The following is a 27,897-nucleotide window of genomic DNA, read 5'->3' on the forward strand; positions in this document are numbered from 1 at the left end:
CTACAGTTTGGCAGTGTCCAGTCCTCTAGAGCAGTGATCCTCAACCCTGGCCTACAGGGCCCACTAACAGGCCAGATTTTAGGCATTACCTTGGGGAGATGCAGATTAGAGTACTGCAATCACTGAGCAGCAAATGATATCACCTGGGATGTATTTCAGTTATCTTGAAAATCTGGCCTGGTAGTGGGCCCTGTAGGCCAGGGTTGAGGATCACTGCTCTAGACCAGTGGTCCTCAACTCCGGTCCTTGGGGCCCATTAACAGGCCAGGTTTGCAAGATAACCAAATTACATCACAGGTGATCTCATTTGTTGCTCAGTGATTGCAGTACTATAGTCTGCATCTCCCCAAGGTAATACTTAAAATCTGGCCTGTTAGTGGGCCCCGAGGACCGGAGTTGGACCACTGCTCTAGACCGCAGTATAACCTGACAACGTCCATCCACATTTTTCAATGTATAAGTGTAGAAGTCCCACAGTTCACAAACTGAATAGTAAAACCCAAATCTGGGCTGCAAAGATGCAGTACGATCTAAAGAGCTCCTTGAAGTTTTGTCTTTGTAGAGGTGCTCAATCCAGCAAAATAAATATTTATGAGGCTCTCCACCATAAAATTACTTAAAAAAAAAAAAAAACTGTCACTTTAGTTTGATTATCTGCTAAGATATTTTAGAGGCTCCCCGTTATAGCAATAGTTGGCCTGATGCAGTTGCTAACCTACAGTGCATGTTTTAAACAATCCCCAACTTATTTGTGAAAATGGACAAAACCAGTTAAAATCAAGGTAGGCCAGCTCTAACAAGTAGAATCTATAGCCGTAACCCTTGCTAGGAAGAAGGCTAGCCTGTAAAAGTAACTTTACTCTCCCCTTTCCAACAAGTGGGATGTTAAATGTTTGCTCTTGAAGAGCTTAGGACACCACTATCCAACACGTCTGAGTATGTGCCTCGCTGGGTGCAATGGTTCCTCACCAGGACTGTAGTGACATAGGGGGAATCGGAAAGGAAACTGCATCCAGCAGAGGATACCAACGCATCAAGTGTAGGATGAAAGTACCTAAAGCTCTCAAAGAATGAGGCTTTCAATTGCCAGCATAAAATCTCTGATTTGGTTTTATTCCCTTCTAGGGACAAGGTCACTTTAGAACCTGTTCAGGTCCCAAAGATTATGAATTCTATGGTCATTACAAATGTATGTTATGGCTGATTTGACATCTGCCCAAACCAAACCATCAGTCCAAAACCTCGCTCCAGCTTGGCTAGAAGTTGAGGCCAGCGCCAAAAATCAAGAGGCTCCCTTTGAACAAAAATGAGTCAACATTAAATGGTAATAAGTGCTTGCCGTTTAGAAGTATTCTTTAAAACTGACCTAACAAATGCTTTCCAACTTAAAGGATTCTTAACATGTGAATTAACATTCCTTGGTAATCTGCAACGTAAAGCCAACAAGCCCCAAACTGGCATTAATTCTGCAAGATTGCAGTTCGATTGATCATGAATCTGGCTTTGCTCCCCCCATTAGCTTTAGGGAAACTTTCAGAGTATGTTGAGCCTGGAAGAGTCCCTTTCCTATTTGGGGCAGTGAGTCTACCAAAAGCCAACCTAGAAAAATGGCATTTTTTGTAAAATCTTACCTGTAAAATTCCTTTCTCTGAGTCCTCCGACAGTCGCTGCCACCTCTAAGTCATCACTATTGGGTATTGACTTCCGCTCCGCAGGAGTAGCCTAGCTACTCCTGCGGAGCGGAAGTCAATACCCAATAGTGATGACTTAGAGGTGGCAGCGACTGTCGGAGGACGCAAGAGAAATACCAACTAATCCGCATTCTTTCACCACCTCTGCTGCGGTATTTGGACCTGAAAGCATACCTGCAAGTGTAGCTCCATTACAATTGAGCAAGAGCTCCAATAATGTGGGGAGGTGGAACAGAAGCACAGATTGGCAACTATATCTTAGGGGGGCAGGTGTCACAGACATCACTTTACCCTTAACAAGCAAACCGGGTAAAGATGCCACAAACCTGCTTTCGACATAAGATCTAAACTGAACTTTTAAAACACTAACGGTTTTAAACTGAAAAGCCAGAAAATAAATGAGACTTATGCATGCTCATGTTGCACCAGGAGTCCCGAAGCTTGGAAGCCATTAATGGCGCTTTTCCACTGCATGGAACCGAACGGTTTGGCTCGCTTTTGTGCTTTTCCACTGCTGGTACCGCATGGTACGGCTCTCAAAAACAGTACCACCTCGATTGTGGTTCCAAGAGGTACCATACCCGGTACCATATCCCACAATCCTTTACATGCAGTCACTACTAGCCACTGATTGGTCAGAGAATCGTTATCCCACCCACTTAACTTTAGTACTACTTTAGTGGAAAAGCAAACCATACCATACCGTACCAACACCGTACCAGCAGTGGAAAAGCAAACCCGGGCCAAGCAGGTACTTGCAGTGGAAAAGTGCCAAAATAGAACCCTACATTTCTTTCAGAGGTTGCTTGGGGTTCTTTAAGTAACCAAATGCTTGCCTTTCAGCAAAATAGCCCACCCTCATTGGTCTTAAGCCATCTTTAAAAGGGCCTTTCTCCCACTAAACACCATCAAGGAGCATTTCATCAGTGCAAGGGAGGACTTTACTGACCACTCCTAAAGGAAACACTTTATTCCTCACTTTTTCTGGCCATTGTTTAATCATTTAAAGTTGTCATTGATTAGGTGTCAATTATGCAAACTTCGCCACATTCCTTTTTAATTCTTCAACTTGCTGTTCATGCTAGTGTACGGTAAACAGATGGTAATTCGCAGGGGTTCCCTGAGACCCAAAATCTGTTTCAAGGGGTTCTCTATACGATTGGCTACTTTAAAGCCACACTTTTGACAGCCCCTTATTACTATTGGTCCAATACTATCATTGAAAGCATCACTGAACAGTTCGGTGTAAGAAGGGACAACAACTTGAGGAAAATTAACTTATTTGCATATTCAGGGCATCAGAGCATTCTACAAGAGGTGCATACCGTATACATATGGTATATATACAGTTCACTTTGAAAAACCACAACACTCCCTCAGGCCAAACATTTGTGCATAGACTCAACCCCCCCCCCCTCTACTGATTACAATCTTGTCATTGGTATCCAAAAGTGAGCAGTCTGCAGCCCATCCAATAGGAAAGGAGCAAAGAGGGATCAGAAGGGGGTTCTGTGACTTGGATTGGAGGAGGCTGGAAGCAAGAATAAAATAAGGCACAGTGTTCAAAACACAAGTGTTAGTGATAGCGAGTGCAAGCTCCCACTCCAAATACCACTTTGACTAGTTCATGTCACCTACTGCATCTGTAGGTTAATTTACTCCCATCTACAAATAGGCACTTCGGTAGAACAAAAAAAAGTTTAGCCAGCTCTGTACATGCAGACATAAAGGTGCTGTGAGGATAAAGTGAGGAGGCACAGATAAGGAGTGTGACTGCATCCAAGCAGGGGTCCAACTACCCTCTAGAATCCAACATCCCTGAGACATTAAGTGCAGGACAGCAATGCTAGACTTGAGCCCAAATGACCGCCAAATGTACCCACTCACAGGTGACCATGTGTAAGAAGCAAAGGGATTGTGGGAGAAAGACACTGAGGGCCAATGGAAGCCATTTAAAAACATTTTTCCATATTACAAGCTCCAAAAGTGGATGTTTGTAAAAACGGATATGTCTTAATATAGGACCATGTGCAGGCACAGAACAGCTCACCCCAACTAAACTTGGGCTGCAAACAATGCCACCCCCAAAAAAAGGCCAAAAAGCTCTACAATAACCCAATAAAGCAGCCCTATCAGATTCATGCTACCAGCAGCAGAAGGGGGGCTTCAACCCATCTTTGAAAACCATACAACACAATTTTTAAAGATTCACCAGCAGCTAGTGAGTGCGTGCCCACGGGGGTACGGGGCATTCCCATGGAAGGTAATGTTGGGAAGCTAGCACCAGTGAAAAGTTTGAGAATGTTGAAATTGGGCTGCAATTTTTATTCTAGAACATTTTACAGATCTAGTCACAATCCACAAGCGTGCAGGCAGAGGGAGGTGCAGCAGTGGGTCCAGGTCCTGGAAAGATCGCACAAAGCCTTGATTCCACTTTAAACCTGTAAAAAACAAAAATAAATCAATTAGACAAAAATTTGAGGCAAGCTAAAAACCTGCTAGCAGTACTAAGAGAACCCATCACAGTTTAGCCCATAGGATTATAGACTACTCCAAAAAATTAAACGGAACACTTACAAGAAGACAAGGCAGGTAGGTCTTACTACGGAACACTTACAAGAAGACAAGGTAGGTAGGTCTTACTACGGAACACTTACAAGAAGACAAGGTAGGTAGGTCTTACTACAGAACACTTACAAGAAGAAGACAAGGTAGGTAGGGCTTACTACAGAACACTTACAAGAAGACAAGGTAGGTAGTAGGGATGCACCGAACATTATTCGGCCGAAAATAGCACTTTCGGTGTTCGGCCGAATAATTTTGTGCCGAACAATGTCAGCTTCCGCCCGGACCGCTCCCCTTCCTCATTGCGGCTCCCTTCTCACACGCCCGCCGGTGTCCTGTCCGGCCGTGAGTAGGGGGTGTGACGTCACACGCGCGTCCCGCCCCCTGCTCCTGACTGCGGCTCCTTCACACTAGGTCCAGCGAGCGTGACACTATGTGCACGCCCCGCCCCCCTGTTCGCGGCTTTTGGCTCTGGCTGCAGTTCAGGTATGTGGAGCTGAGCACATTTGGGGGAGAATACGGTAGCTGCACAAGCATTAGTGTGCAGACTGCCATATGTTGTTGCCACTTGCCATGCTCATTACATTAGAGTGCCCTATAAAGTGCCCCTTAAAAAAAAAAAAAAAAAAAAAAAAAGAAAAAAAAATGTGCCCAACAGAGCAGTGTTAATTTTGGCAGCAAATTTCAATTAAGTTTTAGTCTAAAGGCCCGTACACACGTACCGATCGTCGGCATACAAACGTCGGTGGACGAAAGATCTGCCGATTGTACGCGTGTTAGTATGGTGCCTCCGACAGATGTCTGCGCACAATCCGCGGACAAAAGTCTTTCGTGCAAACATGAAAATATTTGTATGCCGACACCAGAACGGACGATTGTTCGCCTGTCAGTACACAATTCGGCCGACAGACCGCAGATTTGCAAGACTGGGCATGCTCAGAAAATAGAAAACACAGGGAAAGTTAACCATTACATGACATCACTTCTGCAGTCGGCGGACAAAATTCTTGTGCTGTCCTTGTGCTGTCTTTGCACTTTTCAGCAGACACCGACATCCCGGGGAGAAAAGAGGAACATTTGTAAGCCGACCATCGGTACGTGTGTACGGGGCTTTAGTCTTAGGACTAAAATGGCATTTTAGTTTTAGTCCCATTTTAGTCTTCTGCAAGTGTTTTAGTCGTATTTAGTCGACTAAAACTCCAGTATATTTTAGTCGACTAAAACGCCCTACATTTTAGTCGACTAAAACTCATTTTAGTCATCTATAATCAAATGGGTGTAGTTCAATTGTAATTTGTAATGCATTATTTAAGCATTTCTCTACAATTTCCAAACTCATTATATACTACTGCTGGTCCTGGAGTGAAAAATCTAATATGTTATTTATGCTTTGAGCATGCACCAGTGTTAATTTTTGGCAGCAAATTTCGATTTAGTTTTAGTTATAGTCTTTTGACTAAAATGCCATTTTAGTTTTAGTCGTATTTTAGTCATCTGAATTGTTAGTCGACGAAAACGTTTTAGTCAACGAAATTAACACTGCAACAGAGTGCTCCCTTGACATAAAATGTGGCCATCAGTGTGCCCCTTATTTTATGCTAAGGGACATGCTGATGAGCATATTTTATGTTAAGGGGCACTCTGATGAGCATATTTTATTTTAAGGGGCACGCTAATGGGCATATTTTATGTTAAGAGCAACGCTGATTTAAATGTTTTGCCCATCAGAGTGCCCCCTAACATAAAATGTGCCCATCAGCGTGCCCCTAATTTTATGCTAAGGGACATGGCAAAATAAATGGAAAAAATGCGAAACACCGCGTTCGGTATTCGGCCTTCGGCCAAGCATTTCATTATTATTCGGCTTCGGACAAGAATTTCATTTCGGTGCATCCCTAGTAGGTAGGTCTTACTACGGAACACTTACAAGAAGACAAGGTAGGTAGGTCTTACTACGGAACACTTACAAGAAGACAAGGTAGGTAGGTCTTACAAGAAGGTATACAAGAACACTTTAAAAACCCATCAGATCTCAATGGGGAAAAATATCATGCTAGATATCTATACTGTAGTGGGTTAGGGAAAAAAAAAGGATGCCACATTGTTTGATGGAAACGAAAATCAACCTACAGAGGTCACCATACCAAATTCAAGGGGACATTTGTCCCCTCTTTTTTGATCAACTTTTGTATAAAAATATTATGTATGTATTATAAAATGAATCATTGTTATAATTGATCACTTCCAGACCGCTATCTAAAAGGTAATCCCTGAAGAAGGAGCTTATGTGTGGACTTTGAAACGCGTTGGGTACATACCTCAGAATACAGCGGTCTCCATCTGCCGTGTGATTTTATGTATTGTATACAGCTTGCCATTTTTTAACATATTGTTATTCCTCTTTAAATGAATGTTTTTTTTAATTTTTGAGTTCTTCATGTTTAATTATTTTAACCTGTGCCTGAAAAGTCCCATCACAAGGGGAAATCCTTTCTGTATACCAAATTCAAAAGACACCCTCAAAATCCATGTGAAGAGATGCAGCAGGCTGGAATTTCATTGCAGCAACTCAAAATGGTACTCAGTTTGTATGGCCCCCCATGTGCTTGTATGCATGCCTGACATCGGGGAATGCTCCCAAGACAGATGGTGTCCTGGGTTATTTCCTCCCATATCTGGACCAGGGCATCACTGAGCTCCTGAACAGACAGCGGTGCAACCTGGCGGCGTCGAACTGAATGTCCCAGTGGTGTTCTATTGGATTTAAGTCAGGGGTGTGTTGGGGGGTATTCAGTGGTATCAATTCCTTCATCCTCCAGGAACTGGCTGCATACTCTCGCCACGAGGCTGGGCATTGCCATGCACCAGCAGGAATCCAGGACCCAGTGCACCAGCATAGGGTCTAATGGGTCCAAGGATTTCATCCCAATACCCGACAGTCAGGGAGCCATTGTCTAGCCCAGTGTTTCTCAACTCCGGTCCTCAGGGCACACTAACAGGCCAGGTTTGCAATAAAACTGAAATACATCCCAGGTGATTTCATTTGCTCCTCAGTGATTGCAGTATTCTAGTCTGCATCACCCCAAGGTAATACTTAAAATCTGGCCTGTTAGTGTGCCCTGAGGACCGGAGTGGAGAAACACTGATCTAGCCTGTAGAGATCTGCATCCCCCCCCCCATGGATATGCATCCCCATATTAAAAACGGAATTTTTGTAAAATCTTACCTGTAAAATTCCTTTCTCTGAGTCCTCCGACAGTCGCCGCCCACTTCATATTCATCACCAATGGGGGTTATGTCCTTTATTCCGTAGGAGTAGCTAGGCAATAGAATATGTTAGTACAAAGACTTTTAACATATCCCACCCCCAGGGGGTGGTCCCCTCAGTACATAACCCTCCACTTCCTGTATCCAACTCAGTTTCAGTGGAATAGCAGTAGAGAGTACATCAAAACCCCAAAAGAGGGACGGGGGCGGCGACTGTCGGAGGACTCAGAGAAAGGAATTTTACAGGTAAGATTTTACAAAAATTCCGTTTTCTCTTACGTCCTCCGACAGTCGCCGCCCACTTCATATTCATCACCAATGGGGATGTCCCAAAGCAGTGTAAACATGAGGGGTGGGAAGAACACAGCCGCGCCCAAGGCAACGCAGTCTCCCCATCAGAGAAAGGAACCTTACCAAAGGAAGGAAACCAGTTGGGCATAAGAACAAAACACTCGCTCAACAGGAGCAAGAAAACCCAGGGAAAAAACAAAAATCCCAAAAAGCCAAAGAACCCGTAACAAGGGCTCTAGGAAACTGCCGCACTAAGAACCTTGCGGCCAAAGGAAGCATCAGCCGATGCCTGAACATCTACTACGGTCGACCAAGTCGCCGCCTCACACACCTGGGCCACAGAGGCCCCATGACGACAGGCCCAAGACGTACTCAGAGATCTGGTAGAGTGCGCCTTCACAGGTACAGGGGGAACTTTCCCCTTCAAAGCATAGGCCTGATCAATGGTCTGTCTGATCCATGTGGCGATTGTAGAAGCCGACGCCGCCATGCCCTTCCGAGGACCTTCCGGAAGGACAAACAAGGCATCCGACTTGCGAAAAGACTCAGTCGATTTGAGATAGACTCTAATCGCCCGGACAACATCCAAGGAGTGAAGCAAACACCTCCGTCGGATGCTTCGGCTTCGCGCAAAGCGAAGGTAGGACAATGTCCTCATTGAGATGAAAGTCCGAAACCCTTTTTGGAAGAAAAGAAGGGTTAGGTCGCAAGACCACCTTGTCCAAATGCACAACCAGATACGGAGACTTGCAGGACAAGGCTGCCAGCCCCGACACTCGACGAGCCGAGGTGATAGCCACCAAAAAGGCGACCTTCTTGGATAACAAAGACAGCGAGATCTCCCTGATCCTTTCAAAAGGAGCACGCTGCAATACTGATAGAACTAGATTCAAGTCCCAAGGGGGAAGAGGGTCCCTCCTAGGAGGGATCAGACGACGTACCCCCTGCATAAAAGTGCTAACCAAAGAATCAGATGCCACAGGCCGTTGAAAAAGAACGGCCAAAGCAGACATTTGACCCTTGATCGTGGCCAGCGCCAGACGCTGGTCAACACCCGTCTGAAGGAAGGGCAACACCCTAGACACCGAATAAGTGTCAGGAGAGAAACCCCTGGATTCGCACCAGGCAAAATACGCCTTCCAAGTACGGTAATAAACCTCCCGAGGAAGACTTCCTCGCATTTATTAAGGTGTGAATGACCTCAGGGGAAAGACCCCTGTTCTTCAGGACCTCGGTTTCAACAGCCAGGCCGTCAAAGCCAGCGACTGTAAAGCAGGATGGAAGATCGGTCCTTGCGACAGAAGATCTTCTCGAAGAGGCAGACGCCACGGGGCGTCGATTGCCAGATTTACGAGGTCTGCGTACCAGGACCGGCGAGGCCAGTCCGGTGCCACAAGAATCACCGTGGTCAGTTCCGCGAAGGAACCTGGACAGCAATTGAATCGGTGGGAACGCATACATCAGTTGGTACTGATGCCACGGGGCAGCCAACGCGTCCGACGCGTCTGCCCGAGGATCGCGCGTCCTTGCCACGAACCGTGGTACTTTGTTGTTCAGACGAGACGCGAACAGGTCTACCTCCGGAAGACCCCACCTCGCGCACAACATCTGGAAGACAGCCGGGTGAAGGGACCATTCCCCCTGGTCCAGGGTCTGGCGGCTCAGATAATCCGCCTGCCAAATTTCCACCCCCGGAATGCGAACTGCCGATATTGCGGGGACATGCGTCTCGGCCCAAGACAGAATCGCGGCCACTTCTCGAGCCGCCCGGGCACTCCTGGTGCCCCCTTGGTGATTGATGTAAGCCACCGCCGTGGCATTGTCCGTCTGCACCCGAACCGGGTAGCCGTGAAGATTGTCCGTCCAACGACGAAGACAGAGGAGTATCGCTCGCAGTTCCAGAACGTTGACCGGAAGGGAGGATTCCTCCGTCGACCAAACACCCTGGGCGGACAGAAAGCCCAGAACACCACCCCAGCCCGACAGGCTGGCGTCCGTGGTGATCACCGTCCACGAAAGGGGACGAAAAGACTTGCCCCCCGATACTGAGGGGGATTGAAGCCACCACAGAAGATCCCTTCTGGTCTGAGAACTCCATGACATCTGGAGATCCAGAGACTGCGGACGCCCGTCCCACTTGGACAACATCTCCGCTTGGAGATCCCGTGTGTGAAACTGGGCGAAGGGAATCGCCTCGAAAGCCGAGACCATCAATCCCAGACACCGCATGCACGTCCGAATGGACGAAGATGGAACGTCCCTGAGGGACCTGACTGCCTCCTGAAGAGCTGCGAGTTTTTCTTCCGGCAGGAAGACCTTCGCCTGGACAGAGTCCAGAATCATACCCAGGTAAGAAATCCGAACCGATGGGCACAATGTCGACTTTGGAAAATTGATCGTCCAACCAAACTCCTGCAGAGTCTGCAACGTGACGGACAGATCCTTCTCCAGACTCTGGCTGGTCGCAGACCGAACCAGAATATCGTCCAGATACCCCAGAACCGAAATGCCCTGGGCCCTCAACAAAGCCAGAACCGGTGCCAGCACTTTGGTGAACACCCTCGGAGCCGAGGCGAGACCAAAAGGCAACGCCACAAATTGGTAATGATCTTCCGCTATGGCGAATCGAAGGTACCTCTGGTGACCCTCGAAAATCGGGATGTGAAGATACGCATCCTTCAAGTCGATGGAAGCCATGAACTCCCCCGGAACCAGGGCAGCCACCACCGACCGCAGGGATTCCATGCGGAACTTGCGCACCCGCACAAAGCGGTTCAGCGCCTTCAAGTCCAGAATCGGACGCACCTTGCCCTCCTTCCTGGGCAAGGTGAGCAGATTGGAATAGAACCCTCGAAATCTGTCCCGATGAGGCACCGGGACCACCACTCCCTGAGCCCTCAGGTCCTGCACCGCTAGATGCAGGTCCCGCAAACGCTCCGGGGATAACAGAAGACTTGAGGGAAAAAATCTGCCCTCCGGCCGAGAGAGAAACTCGATCTAGTAGCCAGATCGAACGATTTCCTGTGAATTGGGTGAGGGCGCCCCTTCAGGCCGCACTGTTGTGGGCCGCAGAACCGGATTGGCCGGACTTTTGCTTACCTGCCCACGGCTTCTTGCGGGAGCCTTGACCCTTGGACGGCTTGCCCCAAAGTGTGACCGAAAGGCACGAAAGGACCCCTGAGGGGGCCGAAAGAAAGCATTCTTTTTTCCAGGAGCCGTCTTAGTCTTGTGGGATTGAGGTAAGAGCGTGCTCTTACCCCCCCTTTAATTAGGGCATCCAGGGATTCGCCAAAAAGGCGAGAACCATCAAAAGGCAGATTGGCCAAGGTCTTACGTGAAGATTGATCCACAGACCAACACTTCAACCAAACCAGGCGGCGAGATAACACCGCCACACTGTGTACACGTGCAGCCAACGGAACCATATCCAGGTCCGCATCACACAAATACATGACACCCTGGTGGATTTGATCCACCATATCCAAAGTCGCCTGGGGGGCAGAATCAGCCACCAGGACACGCCTAAGCACCTGCGTCCAGCTCGCGACCGCCTGGGCCGCCATAAGTGAAGCAAATAAAGCCTTCAACATAGAACCCATAATAGAATAGGTACGACGGGCAAGGGACTCCATCCTCTTGTCCGTGGCATCCCGGAACACCGGGGTGTCTTCAGCAGGAATCGCAGTGGACTTGTTCAAAACTGCTAACGCATGGTCCACCGGAGGAGGGACACACCAACGCCCATCAGTAGCGGGCATAAAAGGATAGCGCAGCTTAAACCTACTTGGTACAGCAAAAGGTTTGCGTATATTACGCCATCGTTCTTTCACAGCGCGCTGAAAATCATCAGTGCATGGAAACATCTGCGATGATTTTTCTGCGTCCCATAAGCCGCCAAGGCAGCTGGAGGACATGTTTCCTCCACCAAACGCAGAGTTTGCTTGATAGAAGCAACCAATTCATCCATGAGTGCAAGCTCTTCAGACGAGCCAGGGGGAGAATTATCAACCCCCTCTACCTCAGCCTCCATTTCTGACCCTATAAGGTCCAGGGAGGAACGAGACCCCGATAAGGAGATCTCTGCCACAGCAGCCCCAGTACCATCACCCTCTGAATCAGAGGAAATAGAAACTCTGGGCCTTTTAGAGGATTGAGCAGCCACCAGCATTTGCACCTGAGTCGCAAGGCTAGCCACAATCGCAGCCAAATCCCCCCCGGGGGGGGGGGGGGGGGGGGGAAACCGCAGTCCCCTGGCTTCCCACTAAATTGGCAGGAAACTAGCATTCCTGAGAATCCATGCCCCTGTAGTAGCAAAAATAAATGGGTGACCGCCCCTTTAAGAGAGCGCTGCGATCGTAGCCCACTCACACTAAGCACCCCACACAAGGGACCCCCACAGGGACAAGTATACCAAGGCAGGATACAGGGAATAGAGAGAAATGAACCTGGAGAGATCGGTGCTGCTGCCTGCGGTGCTCCTGAAGGAAAGGAAGTGCTGGCATACAGGGCGCTCTATTAAAGCCTATGGAGGCTACAAGAAAATGGCCGCCATGCATGTAAAACATGCGGCCGGAGCGATCGCAGCCAAAATGGCGCCGTTTTGGCGCCGAAACCGCCGCTCCCACACCCCATGAGGGTGAAGTAAAACACACCATCTGCCCAAAAAAGGAACATGGTAAACCGCCGCAGCGGCGCTGTAATGTGCCCCAAGCATGAGAAACTCAAGCCCCACAGCACACAGCCGTTCACACAGACAGAAACTGACACAGAGTGCAGCCAGCCCCCCCTCCTGCAGCCCACAGCATGCAATGTGAGAGATAGGGAAAACGTAATAGTGTGAACACAGGGCAAGGTACACAGTCCCAGACTGACACCCCCCAGACAGACAGGTCCCCACATAAATGCACTTACCTCTTACATGGCGTGGGGGACCCGCACAGGCAAACAAACCGCTGCACATGAGGCAGGGAGAGTCGCATCCAGGACGCATCAGAAGGTGGGTTGAGAAACCGCACAGCGTCCGGTGAGGTAGCCACCTCACCTAGCATCCCTGCACGGAACAGGGATGGGTCGTTCAGATAACTCAGGAGCGATACCTGACTGAACGCTCGATGGCGGGCTGAGAAACCACTGACCCACAGCCTGCTACCAGGGGGGTCAGCCCGAGACGCAGCCCGCATGATCCTCTTCTTCCGAAGAACTAACTAACGCTGGTAAAATAACAGCTAACAAGAAAGAGAGAAAAAACTCAAATAAAATCCAAAGAAAGGAAAGAGAGCTGAGACAAGGTGCCCCAGCACAGAAACTTCCAGCTACTCCTGACAGCTAGACAAATGAAACTGAGTTGGATACAGGAAGTGGAGGGTTATGTACTGAGGGGACCACCCCCTGGGGGTGGGATATGTTAAAAGTCTTTGTACTAACATATTCTATTGCCTAGCTACTCCTACGGAATAAAGGACATAACCCCCATTGGTGATGAATATGAAGTGGGCGGCGACTGTCGGAGGACGTAAGAGAAAATAAGTTTTCCTTTAATTTTTGTTGAGCACTGTATATGCATTTACCTGTGGCAGCCCTTTGTGTAGACCTTCAAAAGCCCCAAGACTGCGGCCACCTTGGATGTAATGTCAGCAGGCTCACAGCCATCATTCAAGTGACCTATATAATTTCCCTTCACTCTTCCCTGGCAGTTACATAAAAGGATCTGCAGGGAGGTGGGGGGGGGGGGGGGATGCTAGGGAAACCATTAGTGAAAACACAGGAGAGAGCAATGACTGCAAGAAGCAATGCTACAAACACGACTAGTCCAGCAAGTTCAAAAGACATTGCAAGTCAAGAAATAAAATAAAAAAACACTACTGCATGCAAGTACTTCAAAATGGTTTGATTTTTCAGCATCCTTACCTGCAATTTAAATGGGTATTCAGTAAGAACACCAAATAACACCCTCAGGCTTCCAGGGACAAGTGTATGGCAGGTTGCTTCATAGCCATAGTCTGGGGACCTACAACCTATTCAAGTGCAATGTTCTAATTTGACTGCCTATGGTTGGTGACAGCACCACCCCAATATACAAGCAGCGTGCATAGCAATCCTATGCCTACCTTGATTAGTCAAGTTGAAGATAAATCTCTAAAAGCATAACTAAAAAGGCAAAAAAGACATGGGTTGGGTAGGGATCATGTGTCCCTTTAGAGGTAGATTACCCTCACTTCATACCCTGTAGAAACATCCAATATGGGGGGAAAACGCCCTCTGTCACAAGTGTCCCCATTGAAGGATTCTCTTCGTGTTCTCCCTGCACTTTCAGCCACATATTTGTGGTCACCAGGACAATCTCAATAGGGACACAAGGCCTCAACCACTCTACCCAAAACAAAGTTTTGGTGTCAAGTAGGGCTGGGCGATAAATCGATTTTTTAGTTTGAAACTCGAGTTTTTTTTCTACAATTGTTTTTTTTCCGCCTTGTGCAGCCAGCCCCCGCGTAACTACACACACCCGGGGCTCCAGCCAGCTCCTAGTCCGCCGCACAGGAACCGAACTCCCCAGTAACGGACCACCGCCGCGCCTGGATGTGACATCAGCTTCGGGCGGTGCGTCTGTACAGGGGCTGCGGACCGCTGTGATAGGTACAGAGCACTCCCCGGCCTAGATGGGACGTCAGCTGCCGGGAGAGGAAGCGGGCGGTGCGTCTGTACAGGCCAGGGGCTGTGATAGGATAGGTACCTATCCTATCACAGCCCCTGTACAGACGCACCGCCCGCTTCCTCTCCCGGCAGCTGACGTCCCATCCAGGCGCGGCAGTGGCCGGTTACTGGGGAGTTCTCTGTACCCATCACAGCCCCTGGACAATCACCAAGCACACTATTTACTACTCTCTCCAGCAGGACAGTCAGTCACTTAGCACTCTATACTGCTCTCTCCAGCAGGACAGTCAGTCACTTAGCACTCTATACTGCTCTCTCCAGCAGGACAGTCAGTCACTTAGCACTCTATACTGCTCTCTCCAGCAGGACAGTCAGTCACTTAGCACTCTATACTGCTCTCTCCAGCAGGACAGTCAGTCACTTAGCACTCTATACTGCTCTCTCCAGCAGGACAGTCAGTCACTTAGCACTCTATACTGCTCTCTCCAGCAGGACAGTCAGTCACTTAGCACTCTATACTGCTCTCTCCAGCAGGACAGTCAGTCATTTAGCACTCTATACTGCTCTCTCCAGCAGGACAGTCAGTCACTTAGCACTCTATACTGCTCTCTCCAGCAGGACAGTCAGTCACTTAGCACTCTATACTGCTCTCTCCAGCAGGACAGTCAGTCATTTAGCACTCTATACTGCTCTCTCCAGCAGGACAGTCAGTCACTTAGCACTCTATACTGCTCTCTCCAGCAGGACAGTCAGTCACTTAGCACTCTATACTGCTCTCTCCAGCAGGACAGTCAGTCATTTAGCACTCTATACTGCTCTCTCCAGCAGGACAGTCATTTAGCACTCTATACTGCTCTCTCCAGCAGGACAGTCAGTCACTTAGCACTCTATACTGCGCTCTCCAGCAGGACAGTCAGTCACTTAGCACTCTATACTGCTCTCTCCAGCAGGACAGTCAGTCACTTAGCACTCTATACTGCTCTCTCCAGCAGGACAGTCAGTCACTTAGCACTCTATACTGCTCTCTCCAGCAGGACAGTCAGTCACTTAGCACTCTATACTGCTCTCTCCAGCAGGACAGTCAGTCACTTAGCACTCTATACTGCTCTCTCCAGCAGGACAGTCAGTCATTTAGCACTCTATACTGCTCTCTCCAGCAGGACAGTCAGTCATTTAGCACTCTATACTGCTCTCTCCAGCAGGACAGTCAGTCATTTAGCACTCTATACTGCTCTCTCCAGCAGGACAGTAATTTAGCACTCTATACTGCTTTCTTGAACAGAATTATATTCTGCTTTCTCCAGCAAGAGTCAACAAGTACGTTATACCACTCTCTCCAGCAGGACAGTCACTAAGAACTGTATTCTGCTCTCTCCACAGTCAGTCTACAGACTCTATACTGCTCTCTCCAATAGAATTCTATACTGCTCTCTCCAGCAAGACAGTCAAACATTCTACATTGCTTAGGACAGTCAACAAGCACTCTATTGACTACTCACTCCAATAGAACTCTACTATGCTTTCTTCAGCAAGACAGTCTACAAGCACTTTATAAAGTTGCACTTTTGACACTATTTGATGTCTGCAGTAATTTTTTAAGTGCATTAAAAAAAAAAATCGAAAATCAAATCGAAACTCGAATTTTCTTTAAAAATCGAAGATTTTTTTTTTTTTTTTTTTTTTTTTTAGGCAAAATCGCCCAGCCCTAGTGTCAAGATATTGCACACATACAGTGCCTTAAAATTCTCCCCTTTTTCTCATGTTACATCCAAAACAAATGTATTTGGATTTTATGCAATCGACCCAACACAAAGTGGCACATAATTGTGAAGTGGAAGGAAAACGATAAATGGTATAACATTTTTTACAAATTGTGAAAAGTGTGGGGTGCATTTGTATTCAGCCCCCCCCTCGAGTCTATTTGTAGAACCATCGTTTGCTGCAAGTCTTTTTGGGGGTGTCTCTACCAGCTTTGCACATCTAGCGAGTGACATTTTTACCCATTCTTTGCAAAATAGCTCAAGCTCTGTCAGATTGGGTGGAGAGCGTCTGAACAGCAATTTAGGTCTTGCCACACATTGGATTTAGGTTGACTGACTGGGCCATTCTAACACGACTATGCTTTGATCTAAACCAGGGGGTTTCAAACTGGCGGCCCTCCAGCTGTTGCAGAACTACAAGTCCCATCATGCCTCTGCCTGAGAGAGTCGTGCTTGTAATTGTCTGCCTTGCAATGCCTCATGGGACTTGTAGTTCAACAGCTGGAGGGCCGCCAGTTTGACACCAAACCATTCCATTGTAGCTCTGGCTGTATGTTTCGGGTCGTTGTCCTGCTGGAAGGTGAACCTCCGCCCCAGTCTCAAGTCTTTTGCAAACTAACAGGTTTTCTTCTAAGATTGCTCTGTATTTGGCTCCATCCATCTTCCCATCACCAACTCTGACCAGCTTCCCTGTCCCTGCTGGAAAAATGCATTCCCAAAACCTGATGCTTCCACCACGTTTCAAGGTGGGGGATGTTGTGTAGTATTCGTTTCCCAACGAAGAGTTTTGCTTTTAGGCCAAAATTTTTCATTTTGGTCTCATCGGACCAGAGCACCTTCTACATATTTGCCGTGTCCCCCCACATGGCTTCTCAGAAACTGCAAATGGGACTTCTTATGGCTTCTTGCTGCTCTTCCATAAAGGCCAGATTTGTGGAGTGCATGACCAAGTTTTCCTGTGGACAGATTCTGCCACCTGAGCTGTGGATCTCTGCAGCTCCTCCAGAGTTTCAATGGGCCTCTCTCTTGGCTGCTTCTCTAATGCCCGGCCTGTCAATTTAGGTGGACGGCCAAGTCTTGGTAGGTTTGCAGTTGTGCCATACTCTCCATTTTCAGGTGAACTGAACAGTGCTCCGTGAGATGTTCAAAGTTTGGGATATATTTTTTTATAACCCAACCCAGCTTTAAACTTCTCCACAACTTTATCCCTGACCTGTCTGGTGTGTTCCTTGGCCTCCTTGATGCAGAAGGTTCTCTAACAAACCTCCGAGGGCTTCACAGAACAGCTGTATTTATACTGAGATTAAATTACACAGACCATTTACTATTTTGGTGGCTTCTGAAGGCAATTGGTTCCACCAGATTTTAGTTAGTATCAGTAAAGGCAGCTAAATTCAAATGCACGCCACACTTTTCAGATATTTGTAAAAAATGTTATTTATAGTTTTCCTCCTACTTATATATGCACAAGCTTAAAGTGGTTAAAGAGAAACTGCAGTCCGCTCCCATAAATTGTAATAAAAACATATTTGCCATTCTGAAGCTTCCCTCCAACCACTTTGCATATTTTATGCATACTGTAATTCTGTACTTGCCAAATATGCTGCAGAAATCGCCATCCACCAAGTCTGGCTGCAGCCATTTTAACTGTGGGCAGCTGAAGATGCTGCCTGTTCACTTCCTCGAATTACACACCACTGCTTGCCTGCACATTTTTCCTCTTGATAGATCCTCATGGATCTCATCAGCCTCCCTTTATCTCCACCCTTATCCAGCCCCCTCCAGCTCTGCAGCTCATTGGCTCTCCTTTGACTCCTCTTTCCTTGCTGGCAAACTCACAGGAGCTCGAGGGAGAGCTGTGCATGACGACATTAGCCTAGGCTTTTTACCAGACAAGAGGAGGTGGGCTGTATAAGGTAATTACTGACAGGAAAAAAAAAAATGTTTTACTAACTATCCAAAGTTAAAACAAAGGCAGAAGATTTAATAGATGGAGAGATGAAAACAAAGGACTGAAGTGCTGCTTTAAGTTAACCTTAAAGCAGTCTAAGAATTAAGGTAAAACTCCCCACTAGTGCCCCTTAATCCTTAAACACTTACCTAGCTCCTTTGGCAGATCCATTACGGTCTGGGCCACAGCACCGCTGTGCTCTCCTGGTCTCACAGGAGAAACAGGCAGGAGCCATAGGCCCTTTAGCACACAACTTACTAAGGGGGTACCTGGAGGAAGGGGCAAACTGTACCGGCAGGGGACTCCCAGAGGTGGTAAAAGACTGCTACATGCAATACTGCACAAAGCAAATAAGTATAACCTTATTTTAAAACAAAAATTACCTTTATCACCAAGACCTAGCGAGCCTACAGAAAACAAGCTTCATATAGATCTTAACTTAAGCCCCGTACACACGCACAGATTGTTGGCCGTAAATTGTCGGCCAACGTCCGATCGGCCGATTGACGGCTTGTTAGTATGATGCTTTCCGACAACCAACTGGGAATTTTCGGCCGAAAAAAAATCTGGTGTGCAGGCTATAAAATTTTTGTTGGCCAAAAGAGAACGGCTGATTGTTCCTCAGTCAGTACAGATTTTGGCAGACAAAAATCAGATGAGCAAGACTGTGCATGCTCAGAGAAGAAAAAAAAAACGGAATTTTTGTAAAATCTTACCTGTAAAATTCCTTTCTCTGAGTCCTCCGACAGTCGCCGCCTCTTCATATTCGTCACATATGGGGTATTAGACTTTGCTCCGAAGGAGTAGCTAGGCAACAGAATATGTTAACAATAAAGCTTTAACATATCCCACCCTCAAGGGGTGGTCCCCTCAGTCAATACCCTCCTACTTCCTGCAACCATATCTCAGTTTTAGTGGAATAGCAGTAGAGTATACATTCAAACCCCAAAAGAGGGGCGGGGGCGGCGACTGTCGGAGGACTCAGAGAAAGGAATTTTACAGGTAAGATTTTACAAAAATTCCGTTTTCTCTTACGTCCTCCGACAGTCGCCGCCTCTTCATATTCGTCACATATGGGGACGTCCCAAAGCAGTGCAAACATGAGGGGTGGGAAACGCATCCGCGCCGAAAGGCAACGCAGTCTCCACATCAAAGAAAGGAACCTTACCAAAGGAAGGAAACCAGCTGGGCAACAGCAAAAATAAGTGCTCAACAGGAGCAACAACCCAGGAAAAGACAAAAAAACCCAGGGGATACAAAAGATATCCCAACAGCCAGGAGTCCCCAACAAGGGACCCTAGGGAACAGCCGCACTAAGAACCTTGCGGCCAAAGGAAGCATCCGCCGATGCCTGAACATCTACTTTGTAGAATTTTGTGAAAGTGTGCACGGTCGACCAGGTCGCCGCCTTACACACCTGGGCTACAGAAGCCCCATGACGGCAGGCCCAAGACGTACTCAGAGATCTAGTAGAGTGCGCCTTCACAGGCATAGGGGGAACCTTCCCCTGCAAGGCATAGGCCTGTTCAATGGTCTGCCTGATCCATTTGGCGATAGTAGAGGCCGAAGCCGCCATGCCCTTCCGAGGACCCTCTGGAAGAACAAATAAGGAGTCCGTCTTACGAAAAGACTCAGTCAATTTAAGGTAAACCCTTATCGCCCGAACAACATCCAGAGAGTGCAATCTCACCTCCTTTGGATGTTTAGGCTTCGTGCACAACGAAGGCAAAACGATATCCTCGTTAAGATGGAATTCCGAAACTCGTTTCGGCAGAAAGGAAGGATTAGGTCGCAAGACCACCTTATCCAAATGGACAACCAGGTACGGAGACTTGCAGGACAAAGCCGCCAGTTCCGACACTCTGCGAGCCGAAGTGATCGCCACCAAAAAGGCGACCTTTTTGGACAACATAGACAACGAGATCTCCCTGATCTGTTCAAAAGGAGCACGTTGTAACACAGATAGGACTAGATTCAAGTCCCAAGGGGGCAAAGGATCCCTCCTAGGAGGAACCAGATGCCGCACACCCTGAATAAAAGTGCCAACCAAGGAGTTGGAAGCCACGGGACGTTGAAACAGAACGGCCAGCGCAGACACCTGACCCTTTATCGTAGCCAGCGCCAAACGCTGATCGACACCCGTCTGAAGGAAAGACAGCACACGGGAAACCGAATACGTGCGGGGTGAAAACCCCCTGGACTCACACCAGGCAAAATAGGCCTTCCAAGTACGGTAATAAACCTTTCCCGAGGAAGACTTCCTCGCGTTGATCAAGGTATGAACGACCTCCGGAGAGAGACCCTTCTCCTTCAGGACCTCGGTCTCAACAGCCAGGCCGTCAAAGCCAGCGACTGTAAAGCAGGATGGTAAATCGGTCCTTGAGACAGTAGATCGTCTCGAAGAGGCAGACGCCAAGGGGCGTCGACCGCCAGATTCACGAGGTCTGCGTACCAGGACCGGCGAGGCCAGTCCGGATGCCACAAGAATCACCGTGCTGCGTTCCGAGTGTAACCTGCGAAGGAACCTGGACAGCAACTGAATCGGTGGAAACGCGTACATCAGTCTGTACCGATGCCACGGGGCCACTAACGCGTCCGACGCGTCTGCCCGAGGGTCGCGCGTCCTTGCCACGAACCTCTTCACCTTGTAGTTGAGGCGAGACGCGAACAGGTCCACATCTGGAAGACCCCACTTCGCGCACAACATCTGGAAGACAGCCGGATGGAGAGACCATTCCCCCTGATCCAGGGTCTGGCGACTCAGATAGTCCGCCTGCCAGTTCTCCACTCCCGGAATGTGAACTGCCGTTATCGCCGGGACATGAGTCTCGGCCCAAGACAGAATGTCGGCTACTTCGAGCCGCTCGGGCACTCCTGGTGCCCCCTTGGTGGTTGATGTAGGCCACCGCCGTGGCATTGTCCGTCTGCACCCGAACCGGGCAGCCCTGCAGCCGGTCCGTCCAGCGATGAAGACAGAGCCTCATCGCACGCAATTCCAGAATGTTGATCGGGAGGGAAGACTCCCCCTCCGACCAGGTCCCCTGGGCGGACAGAACGCCCAGAACACCACCCCAGCCCGACAGGCTGGCATCCGTGGTGATTATCGTCCACGAGATCGGACGAAACGACTTGCCCCCGGACACCAACGGGGACTGGAGCCACCACAGAAGGTATTCCCTGGTGCGATGACTCAACGAGATCAGAAGATCCAGAGATTGAGGTCGCCCGTCCCACTTGGACAGGACCTCCGCCTGGAGACCCCGCGTGTGAAACTGCGCGAAAGGAATCGCCTCGAAGGCCGAGACCATCAATCCCAGACATCTCATACACGTCCGCAGAGACGAGTGTGGAACGTCCCTGAGGGACCTGACTTCCTCCTGAAGAGTCCTGAGTTTGTCTTCCGGCAGGAAGACCTTCGCCTGCACCGAGTCCAGTATCATTCCCAGATAGGGAAGACGAACCGACGGACTCAGTGTCGACTTTGGAACATTTATCGTCCAACCGAACTCCTGCAGAGTTTGCATTGTGACAGACAGGTCCTTCTCCAGACCCTGACTGGTCGCAGACCGAATCAGAATGTCGTCCAGATACCCCAGGACAGAAATGCCCTGGGCCCTCAATAATGCCAGAACCGGTGCAAGCACCTTGGTGAAGACCCGCGGAGCCGAGGCGAGCCCAAAGGGCAACGCCACGAACTGGTAGTGATCCTCCGCAATGGCAAATCGAAGGTATCTCTGATGACCCTCGAATATGGGGATGTGAAGGTACGCATCCTTCAAATCGATGGAGGCCATGAATTCCCCCGGAACCAGGGCAGCCACCACCGAGCGCAGGGATTCCATGCGGAACTTGCGAACCCGCACAGAGCGGTTCAGAGCTTTTAAGTCCAGAATCGGACGAACCTTGCCCTCCTTCCTGGGTACGGTGAACAGATTGGAATAAAACCCCCGAAATCTGTCCCGATGAGGCACCGGAACCACCACTCCCTGAGCCCTCAGGTCCCGCACCGCCAGGTGCAGATCCCGCAGGCGCTCTGGAGACAGTTGTAGATTTGAGGGAAAAAATCTGCTCTCCGGCCGAGAGAGAAACTCGATCTTGTAACCAGATCGAACGATTTCCAGAACCCATCTGTCCCGCACACGGGCCAACCAGGGCTGAAGAAAACCGAGCAAGCGTCACGCCACCCCAAAACTGGGTGAGGGCGCCCCTTCAGGCCGAACTGTTATGGGCCGCAGGTCCGGATTGGCCGGACTTCTGTTTCCCAGACCAGGGCTTCTTCTGAGAGCCTTGGCCCTTGAACGGTTTGCCCTTGTAGTGCGGCCGAAAGGCACGAAAGGACCCCTGAGGGGGCCGAAAATGAGCATGCTTCTTCCCAGAAGCCCCCTTAGCCTTGGGGAAATGGGGCAAGAGAGTGCTCTTACCCCCGGTAATCCCCTTAATCAACACATCCAGGGACTCCCCAAAAAGGCGAGACCCATCATAAGGCAGATTGGCTAAGGTTTTACGTGAAGATTGGTCCACCGACCAACATTTCAACCAAACCAGGCGGCGAGACAACACCGCCACGCTGTGCACACGCGCAGCCAACGGAATCAGGTCCAGGTCCGCATCACACAGATACATGACACCCTGGTGGATCTGATCCACCATATCCAGGGTCGCCGCCGAGGCCGAATCGGCCACTAGGACGCGCCTAAGCATCTGCGTCCAACTTGCGATCGCCTGGGCCGCCATGAGAGAAGCAAACAGAGCCTTAAGCATAGAACCCGTAACAGAATAAGTATGACGGGCAAGAGACTCCAGTCTCCTATCCGTGGCATCACGGAAAACAGGGGATCCCTCTGCAGGGATCGCAGTGGCTTTGTTCAAAACCGCAATAGCATGATCCACTGGCGGAGGCACACACCACCGTTCATCAGTGGCAGGCGAGAAAGGATAACGCAGCTTAAATTTACTTGGTACCGCAAAAGGCTTGCGCAAATCGCGCCATTGGTCCTTAACAGCGCGCTGAAAATCAGCATTGCAGGGAAAAACCTGCGGCGTCCTGCGTTTTCTCTGCGTCCCATAAGCCGCCAAGGCAGCTGGGGGACACCTCGTCCTGCAAACGTAGCGTCTGCTTAATGGAAGCAATCAACTCATCCATGATTGCAAGCTCTTCAGGCGAGCCAGGGGGAGAATTATCAACCCCCTCAACTTCAGCCTCTACCTCAGACCCCACTAGATCAAGAGAGGAGCGGGACCCCGATAGGGGGGTCCCTGCCAGAACAGCCCCATCACCTTCACCCTCAGAATCAGAGGACAGAGCAACTCTGGGCCGTTTAGTAGATTGAGCAGCCACCAGCATTTGCACCTGTGCAGCAAGGCCAGCCACAATAGTGGCTAAATCCCCCCCTGGGGGGGAAACAGCGGTCCCCTGGCTTTCCACCAATACTGTGGGAAACTTGCCCTCCTGAGAATCCATTGCCCCTGTATGCCAGACAACCAAGGGTTAACTGCCCCCTTTCAGCAAGCGCGGCAAGCGCAGCCCACCGCACCACACTCAGGCACAATGAGACCCCCACAGGGAATATACAGACTGAATACAGGCAATGGAACACAGGAATAGAAGGATAAAACCTGAGGAGACTCCGCTGCTGCTGCTGCCTCGATCGGTGCTTCCAGGAGAGAGGAAGTGATGCTGCCAGGGCGCTCTATGTAAGCCTATGGAGGCTACAAGAAAATGGCCGCCGTGCATGTAAACCATGCGGCCGGAGCGGGCGCCGGTAAAATGGCGTCGTTTGGCGCCGAAATCGCCGCTCCACAGTGCATAAAATTACACACAATTTTATCCCATTATATGGATACATGTTAGATCGCCGCAGCGATCGCTGTATATGCCCCAACATGCCATTAAAAACATGCCCCACAGCACACAGCTCCTCACACTGCCCAGCCTGACACACTCAGTGTCATACAGCTCCCCCCCCCCTTGCAGCCCACAGCATGCAGCCGAGAGATAGGGAGACAAGCAGTGTGATTAAAGGCAGGTTACACAGTCCCAGACTGAGACCCCCCCCAGACAGACAGGTCCCCACATAGATACACTTACCTCACATGGCGTGGGGAACCCGCACAGGCGAACAAGCCGCTGCACATGAGGCAGGGAGAGTCGCAATTCAAGACGCACACAATGGCGGTTAAGAAACCGCACAGCGTCCGGTGAGGTAGCCACCTCACCAATCATCCCTGCACCGAACAGGGATGGGTCGTTCACTGTGCCAGGAGCGTTACCTGGCTGAACGCTCGATGGCAGACTGGGAAGCCACTGACCCACGACCTGCGATCAGGGGGATCAGCCCGAGACCCAGTCCGCATGATCCTCTTCGTCCGAAGAACTAACTAATGCTGACAAAAATAACAGCTAAGTAAAGGTAGAGAGAAAACTCAAACAAAATATTAAAAAGAAGAAAGAGTCTGGGACAAAAAGTCCCAGCACAGAGAGAGCCAGCCACTCCTGACAAGCTAGACATTAAAACTGAGATATGGTTGCAGGAAGTAGGAGGGTATTGACTGAGGGGACCACCCCTTGAGGGTGGGATATGTTAAAGCTTTATTGTTAACATATTCTGTTGCCTAGCTACTCCTTCGGAGCAAAGTCTAATACCCCATATGTGACGAATATGAAGAGGCGGCGACTGTCGGAGGACGTAAGAGAAAAAAAACACACTGAAAGTCAATCACATGACATCACTTCTGAAGTTGGTTTTTGTTGGCCAACAAAAGTCCAGTGCAAGTCTAGAGCACATTTCAACCAACACTGGACAAAAGTTGGCCGATCAGTTGGCCAACAATCTGTGTGTGTGTACGGGGCTTAATGCCCTGTACACACCATCAGATTATCTGAAGACTTTTGTCTTCAGATTTACCTTTTCTATGTAGTGCAAGGGCCTGCCGGATTGCATACAAATTGAAAGTGTTTAGGTTTGACCTCATATTATATGGTTTTGGTAAGTCTGCAGACAAAAGTCTTCAGATAATCTGATAGTGTGTACAGGGCATTAGTCAGGAAGCTTGTAAAGTGATCCTAAAGGCACATACTCCCTCCTTTGCTTGGCTACCACGCAGGCACTCCTGGCTCCTCCCCCTGCTAAATGCACCCACAGCTTGTTATGGGGGCACTCGTGCATCCTTACTCCCAAGCCCCGCTCTGTCCTGCACCCTCCTCACTGGTTGTGAATGACAGATGGAGGCAATGGCCGCTGCTTTCTGAGCAAAGGAGTAGAGAGAGACAGCAGAGCAGCTACTCATTGCTGATCAAGCTCAGGATCAAGTATTAGGGGGGCTGCATACTGGAAGTTTTTTTTTTACCTTCATGCAAATAATCCATGATAGTACAAAATCTCCACCCTTTAGAACCACTGTCTGAGCAAAATGGACTACACCGCTGCAACAAGTCTTGACCCTATCAGAATTTGAGTTTCTAACCTCTGCCTCCACCACTAAATTGAAACGGTCCTTCGCCTTGGCTGAGCTCCCCCTGCTGACAAAACATCCCCTTATGCTATGGAGGAGGGTAGGTGTTCAAATGGCGCTTTTCCACTGCATGGAACCCAACGGTTCGGCTCGCTTTTGTGCTTTTCCACTGCATGGTACGGTGTAGGAACAGCTCAGTGCGGCGGCGCTTTTCCACTACATGGAACCAAACTGTACGGCTCGCTTAAACAGAACCACCTCGGTTGTGGTTCCAAGAGGGCCATACCGGTACTATATCCCATAATCCTTTGCATGCAGCCTTGACTGTTTGTCACTACTAGCCACCGATTGGTCAGAGAATCGTTATCCCACCCACTTAAGTACTAGTTTAGTGGAAAAGCAAACTACCAAACCGTTCCAACACCATACCATGCGGTACCATGCAGTGGAAAAACAAACCGGGCCAAGCAGAGCCAAGCCCGTACTTGCAGTGGAAAATTGCCATAAAAGTAGGCAAGGCCAACACTGCTTAAAATGGAGATCCATCCAAAAGGGGGCGCTCCAGATGTCTGCCTCCTCGCCCCTCCGCTGCCACATTTGGCACCCGGCTTCACTGCCAGCTCCTTAGTTAAGATGGTGGCGCCAGCAATCAATAGCGGATTGAAAAATCGGCTCAGTTGAGGACACTGCTTGATTTCTGGATAGGTAAATGTTCAATTAACAGGTACATTTAAAGTTGCTGACTTAATACTGTGGAGGAAGCAGGGGCACTGTTAGTCTTTTGGCAGAAGAATTTCTATACTAGCATTTGCAGAAAGCATGGAAGTGTGCATGCATTGCAGAGAATGCTGACCCATGAATCATCCTGATGTATACTAAACCTGTATTTTCAGCTATATTGTTGCCAGCTGGTAAGTGGACATTGATAGGTAAACAATCTGGCACGTTACAGGATGAAAGGTTTCAAGAATCAATATGCACAAGCCCACGGGGTATTCTGCATAACTGTATATCAAAGAACTTCGAAGGAATGGGAGGATTTGGGTAGAATCCCCAGGAAATAACTATGAAATCCATGTTATCTCTAATGTCTGAGAACAGTTCGTCCCTATAGTGAACCAGCCTATGCATAAAAAGGAACAAACTATCCCATGTGGATAGCAGCAGCCCTGGCTGCCTTACAGGTGCAGCTGGGAATAATATACTGAAATCCTAAGACCATGTGACGCCCCAGGTATTCCTGGGGTCCAAGTAAAAGATAAAAAGCATGTGGGGGTATAAAGTTATGTTAAACGTTGCTTTGACTAAACACAAATGCAAGACCTTAAACGCCTTTCGGCATTTTAAATATACCAATCAACGCATTTTGTTGCATCTCCAAGCGTTCAAATGCAGTGTGATCTTATCTAGGGCATCAGCCCTGTCCAACCACAGAACATCCACTTTTGTCATGGAAATAAGTGGGGAGGTGTTCTGTATCCCCAATGGGTCCTGTTCTGGTTAACACTGCTCAAAAGATAGTACAGTAAGTGCCGGTTCACAATGTTGCAACTTGGTCGCCTGACAAGTAGCGGACCGTGCAGTGCAATGGGAACCGTTCCAATAGGAGCGACTCAAGTCGCTACGACTTTGAAAAAGGTTCCTGCACCTTTTTTTGCAAAGTCGGAGTGACTTGCATTGACTTCCATTATGCGAAGTCGTTGCAAGCCGCGCCGAAGTCGCAGTGCACGGGCAACTACATTAGTTGCCCGAAGTCGTGTCGGATCAGTGTGAACCGACTCTTTGTGTTACCATGAGAGACTTGTTGCTGGCAGGACTACCAGATAAACACTAAAGCAGCAACCCAAAGCCAACAGAGGGAAGGGGTCATTTGCCAACTCAAATCACAAGTAGAAGCTTGAGCTACAAGCTTTGCAAGTCATTTTCTCAAAGCATTTAAGTGGTATTAAACCCAATTTAACAGGCCCACGTGGTTCAGGTCAAGTGCTAGTCTACACCAAATAGCACAATACGACAGACAACCCTGACTAAGCTTTCCAGCACCGAGCAGTCACCACTGCCGTCACATCCATCTTCAGCCAATCTTTCCAGGTCCATGCTCTCCTGCTGCTTGAATGGCCAGCCGTGATGACATCACTCCTGAGCATGCACACAGGGTGTCACCATTGCAGAAAAGGCGTACTCTGCAGTAACAGCACAGGCAGGGTGTCCTGAATGCAAGGGTAACTGTGCATGTACAAGTGATCTAATTGTGCCAGAGCCAACAGCC

The 27,897-nt window shown here is 49.0% G+C and overlaps 1 protein-coding gene across 1 annotated transcript in view; it reads right to left on the minus strand.

The window, feature by feature from the left end:
• Positions 1–2,968: 2,968 nt before the first annotated feature.
• Positions 2,969–27,897, minus strand: part of STK35 (serine/threonine kinase 35) — a 56,846-nt gene continuing 31,917 nt past the window's right edge. The window contains exon 3 of the mRNA XM_082271399.1: positions 2,969–4,132. The gene's annotated coding sequence lies outside the window, so the exon portion shown is untranslated. The remainder of the gene's footprint in view (positions 4,133–27,897) is intronic.

This window comes from Pelophylax lessonae, assembly GCF_965119305.1.
Source record: "Pelophylax lessonae genome assembly, chromosome: 11".
In the NCBI taxonomy this organism is placed as follows: domain Eukaryota; kingdom Metazoa; phylum Chordata; class Amphibia; order Anura; family Ranidae; genus Pelophylax; species Pelophylax lessonae.